This window comes from Hirundo rustica, chromosome 20 (genome assembly GCF_015227805.2).
Source record: "Hirundo rustica isolate bHirRus1 chromosome 20, bHirRus1.pri.v3, whole genome shotgun sequence".
NCBI lineage: Eukaryota > Metazoa > Chordata > Aves > Passeriformes > Hirundinidae > Hirundo > Hirundo rustica.
The window spans coordinates 5,335,105-5,340,411 of record NC_053469.1 but is presented as its reverse complement, the minus strand read 5'-3'; positions in this window follow the sequence as shown (position 1 = coordinate 5,340,411).

The following is a 5,307-nucleotide window of genomic DNA, read 5'->3' as shown; positions in this document are numbered from 1 at the left end:
CACATTAGAATTTGGGCTCCTTGATGATTGGTACGGTCACACCCGTGGAAATAAAAAATCCCCAGGAGGAGAGTCCTGTAGGAGTGGCACTGCGGGGCCCCGACCCAGCGGGCACCGAGGTGTGGGGTTAAATCCTCCTGAGCGCATTTTCCTTCCTTTTAGAAAGTAGATTAAGGTTTTGCTGACCCTCTAAGTGGAGGGGGAGAAAGCAGAGGATTCGTTCTTTATTGCTTCTCCGGTGTTTTAAGGCACCTGGGAGTGATAAACCCAAGCAGACTGCACTGTGTAAGTCAAGGTACCCAGATTTTCCATTTGGAAATGGATTCCTCCCAATTTTTTGTGTGAAAATCGGGGTTTTTTTGAGATGGTGAAGTATGTGATGCTGGACACCAGCACCATGCACTGACAGCTGTTGGGTGGACACAGCACTTTGGGCTTTCAAGTGCTGATGCTGCTAAAGGATATCTGTATTGTACTATGGCTAAGAGAGCAAAGCATGACAATATTCCTAAGAGTTTATGTGGCCTGTGATGATACAATCTATAGAGAAATGGCTGGCGTGGTTAGAAATTCCAGCTAAATATATTTCTTGATATATTCTTGATAATTATCAAGTGCTTGCTGATCACTGGTAGTGACTGCTCTGCAAAGGGCCTTACTTTTCCACGTTTAGAGCGTATACCTTTAAAAATATTAGTTTAGGTATTACATACCCCCTTTGAAAAAATTCCCTTGTAGGCGAGAATAAAACTTACAAAAAGGCTGTTACAGAGATCATCAACTCTCTATTAGATAGCTTGGAATATGCTCCACTAGCACCAGAGTTTAGTCTTCTCCAAATTACTGTAGAGGATTTGACTGTATCTTGCTGATCCATCCACATTTTAATTTCCTCTGCACGGATACATATTGCAGGATGCTGGAAATCCCCAAGCCCACTGGAGCTGCAAGACTGGATGTTTCATCCTGTAGCACCAATAAAATGTTAATGCATACTAATAGCAACAGCAAAGGGGTTTATGGAGCGAGCTTGGAAGTATTTTATAATTGGTAGGGTATCTGTGTCACAGAGAATTTGGGGTTAGAGTCATCAAGTATTGCACTTTGTCAATAGAGGAAAAAAAAAAACCCTCAAATATACCTCAAACCTACTAATTTTTATAATTAAAGGGGAAAGATGGGAGAGAGTCAAACATAAATTTCATATACATGAGAGAGCTGCTACTGGTCAGGATGGATTTGGGATCTGTGTGCTCAGTTGCCTGCTCTACCTGGAGCCCTGCTGTGACCTTACCTGAGGAGACGGCCTCCCTTTCCGAGGGACCAAGGATAAAAACACCACCCTGCAGTACAAACCCAGTGAATCTGGGCATGGGGTGACATAAATACATCAGGAAGGTGAAATCCAGGGAGCTGACCATGAGTTGGCTTACAGCAGCTCGTTGTGTGTCCTCTCTGCCCAGCCTGGTGGAGTGGTCCTACTTACTGCAACCTAAAACAAGGAAGATTTGAAACTGGGGTCAGAGGGACCGGATTTCTTCCCTCTTGCAGGGTTTCCAGCTGCCAGTCTTTGGTTGCTCCACTTATCCTGCCTATTCCAAACACGTGTCTGGGTGCTCTGGTCACTGCCTGGTGCGGTGAGGACCATGGGACAAAGAAAGGCGATCACACCCTATCCGGAGCACGGCGTGGGAATTGCTGATCCGCCCTGGCTGGCATTCGGCTCCCCTTCTCTTCCCACCAGATTGAAGCACGAGGTCTCCATGGTCCATGGGCAGAAGGGGAAGAGCCTGGATGCCCACAGTGCTGCTTGTTACAATAGAGGTGCTCAAAACCTGAGGACATTCCTCATAAACAGATCCTGAGTGCCAGAAATAAGCCAAAGGCACTGCCTGACCCCGCAGGCACCAGTGGGGCCGAGCTGAAGGAGCTCTGGATGCAAGTGCTCCTGGAACAACCTAGGGCTGAGTTAATCCAGTGGTACCTCCAGGGGGAGAAACTGGAGGCTTAATCCTCCCCCTCATCTCTCGTGTGACTGAGCCAAGGGCACAGCACCACGGAGCCTGGGCTTTCCATGTCCTGGTTTTCAGTCCTTGTCTCACGGTGCGTATGGAAGAGCCAGGATGCTCATGGTGCCGTGGGGACAACAAGCTGGGGGGAGATGGGTGATGGAAGAGAGCAAACACAGAACCTGGACATGGGGACTTCTCCTCTGGCCCTGAGCATTCCCCAGACCCCCTGGGCTCTGCTTTACCCCCGTGCAGGGTCACATCCCACATCCCAAGCCGAGTGCTGCTGGAAGCTGTCTGCAGAGCTTTCCCTTGCCTCACACCAGCACAGGCTGGCGAAGGTGAAGCCTGTCCCTTTGCACGTATTTTGGGGCTGGTGTTTGCTCTCCAGCACCAAAGCAAACAGAAGGGTGAGCTCCTGGAACGCCCCTCCCCGAGCCGCGCATCCGAACAGCCCCGGCTCTCTGCTGGGGGGGAGCTCTGCAATATCTCCGGATCCTGAGCGCTCTCTGCCAGGCGGGCAGCACCGGGCTGCGCTGGCAGCCGTGAGAGGAGGAGAAGGAGGAGGAGGAGGAGGAGTGGGCATGGGCAATGGTTGGTGTTTTGTTCATCCTCACCAGGGAGAAGAGGAGAAACAAAAGCAGGAGCAGCGTTGGGCACCGGGCTGCCTGGGCGAGGAGGAGACAAAAATAATTGTGCAGAATTTCATCGGGGAGCTTGAAAAAGGGCGATTTTGTGAGCAAACAGTCACCTCCCAGCACAGAACTTCCCAGTCTCCAATTTCAAAATTCCATTCACATCAACGTCCACTTTCATGTTGCAAAACCTGGGGAAAAAGGGAGGGAAAAAAAAATGCAGCTTCACACGTTTCAATGCAAAAGTCTCGTTTTGGTGAGGAAAAGAGGGAGAAAGCGCTGTTTTGGGGGTTCTTTATTAGAAATCGAGCTCCCAGAATGGAAGTGTGGAAACAATCAGGGACCTGAGGCAGGTGGGGTTGCCCCAAAGCTGCTCCTGTCTGTTGGGGCTGAGCCCAGCGGGGCCGTGAAGTGGCTGCTGGAGCTTCCCCCGTGGGAAAGGTGGGAGCAGGGGCATGGTGCAGAGGCTGTGCTCTGGCACGAGGAGTCCCCATGAGCTTGGGACAACAGGTATGGGGGGAAAACACATGGATCCATCCCATGGGGGACCTGCCAGCCAGGCAAGAAGGGGCAGTTCCCGAAAAGGGAGGAGGATTGCAGGGAGCAGGAGTGACCCACAGCAGCATCATGGATGTGGGGGATTCCCTGGGAAAACGCTTTCCCCTCCTCTGGGCAGAAGCACAGGTGGGGTTAATGCTCTGTCTCATTCCCTGCAGGTGTGGGACAGGTGATTCTGCTCAGCTGGACCAGTCATGGGGTGAGGAGTGAGGATAGGAGCAGGCTTTGCTGGGGGTTTCTGGGCTCCTTTATCTGTAGCACATGGAGTCTGTCAGTGTTTTCCCTGAGGAAAGGAGCCAGGGCAGCTCTTCCTGGGCTCTGCCTCTGGGCTTGGCTGTCTCCTTTCCTCCACACCAACCTCCGTGTGCTCTTTGGCTCCTGCTTGCCTGGCATGGACACCCCAGAGAGCCACTCTTCTGGAAATGCCTTTTGCCCTGAGGAGCAGCTGGAGAAGCCCTCAGCCTTCAAGTGTCTTGGTCAGCAGTGCTGCAAAGCAGCCCCAGGTCCCTCTGCAGGTGGCCGGGACCATCACTGGCAGCACAGGATGCATCAGTGACACCAGAGGAGCCAGTGCTTAGGAGAGCAGGTAATCCCACCGGTGGTTTATGGATTTTGCTCAGCTGAGCTGTGTAAGCCCCACTGTGGGGCAGTTGGCAGGTGGTTTTCCCCATTTCCCAGCTTGTGGGGGCAGCAGGTTCCTCTCTGCAGACCCCTCATTGTGTTTCTCTGACAGAAATGTGGCTGAGGGGGTCTGTGCACCCCAACTTTGCTGCAGAGCTCTGTCTAGGTTGTGTCCCTGGGGTGCCAATAAATCCCTAAATCATTGGGTATCGGTGTCTTCTGAATGCTGAGGGAGGTTTTTTGCTTCTGCTGTACAACCAAGCTCCTCGTGTGTCGATGGTGGTGGCAGAGTGTTGCTGAGATGGCTGCTCTGTGCTTAGCGGCTGCTGCTTCTGTGGAAAGTGCTTTTTACTCTAATTTTTCTGTTGTGCTGTTTTTTGCTGTTCGATGTGAGGGACAGCAGCTTCTGCCACACAACAGCTCCCTCCTAACTTTCCCACCGCGCGCTGGTAAATCCAGGGCAGGCTTAACTCAAGGAGCAACATTAATCATCAAATCTATAAGCAGGATATAGAAAGGCCAAGTGTGAATAATTACTGCTCAGGTGCTAATCACCCAGGCCCAGACCAAACCCAACATATTAAACAGACTGCTAACGGCAGCAGCCTCTCGACCACGGGCTGGGTCCCCCATTGCTCTCCTACTGCTCTCTCTGCAGGGGACTCCTACAAACATCTGCCAGCACGTGCAGATCCCAAAATATTCTTCTGCTCATTCGTGTTTAAGCTGGGGAGATGAGATGGGAGGGATCTGACTCAAAATCAACAGATGGAAGAAAGGACAGATAGGTCTTCTGCTGGGTTCTGCAGAGCACAAAGTTGCTCTTCTGAGTTTGGGCTGCTGGGACTGGATATGGGCTTGTTCTTGGCACTTGTGGTTTAGGAGGACACGGAGCTGCTCCAGCTCTGGGTCAGCACCTGGGAATTGGTGCTTGGCTCGTGTTGTGAGGGTGGGTTTTCCTCGGGTAGCTGGGGTTTTCCCAGCTAGGTGGGTTTCCCTCGGGTAGCTGCCCAACCTCGCCCCGGGAGCTGGGGGTGAGCTGGGCTGGCAGCCTGGGATGGGAGAGGGTCGATTCTCCACCACTGTGTCCATCCTCGTCCCTCCTGGTGTGGACAGACCTGTTGGATGTGCAGTGTGCTGCTTCAGTGGCATGAGGACTTGGCTGAACCGCTGGCTTTGGTGCTGGGTTTGATCTGTGACCCCCTAATGCCAGATCTGAGCCCACCAAGCACCAGTGGGGTGTTGGGGGTGCAGGGCACCTCTGCAATTGCCTCTGGGTCAGGGAAATCAAGCGAGACCTGGGCCCTCCTGGGTTCTACAGGCAGCTGCCAGGTGCCTTCTGCCCTTCCTGCAAAAGAGGGCTGGGCTCAGGCGCTGCTCCAGCCTCGGGTTGAATTTCTGCCTCTGATACCGGAGGCAGTGTCTCTGCCCGGGGCAGGGTGACTCTTTCCCCAGAACAAGGGGGTTCAGTGTGGTGACACCGA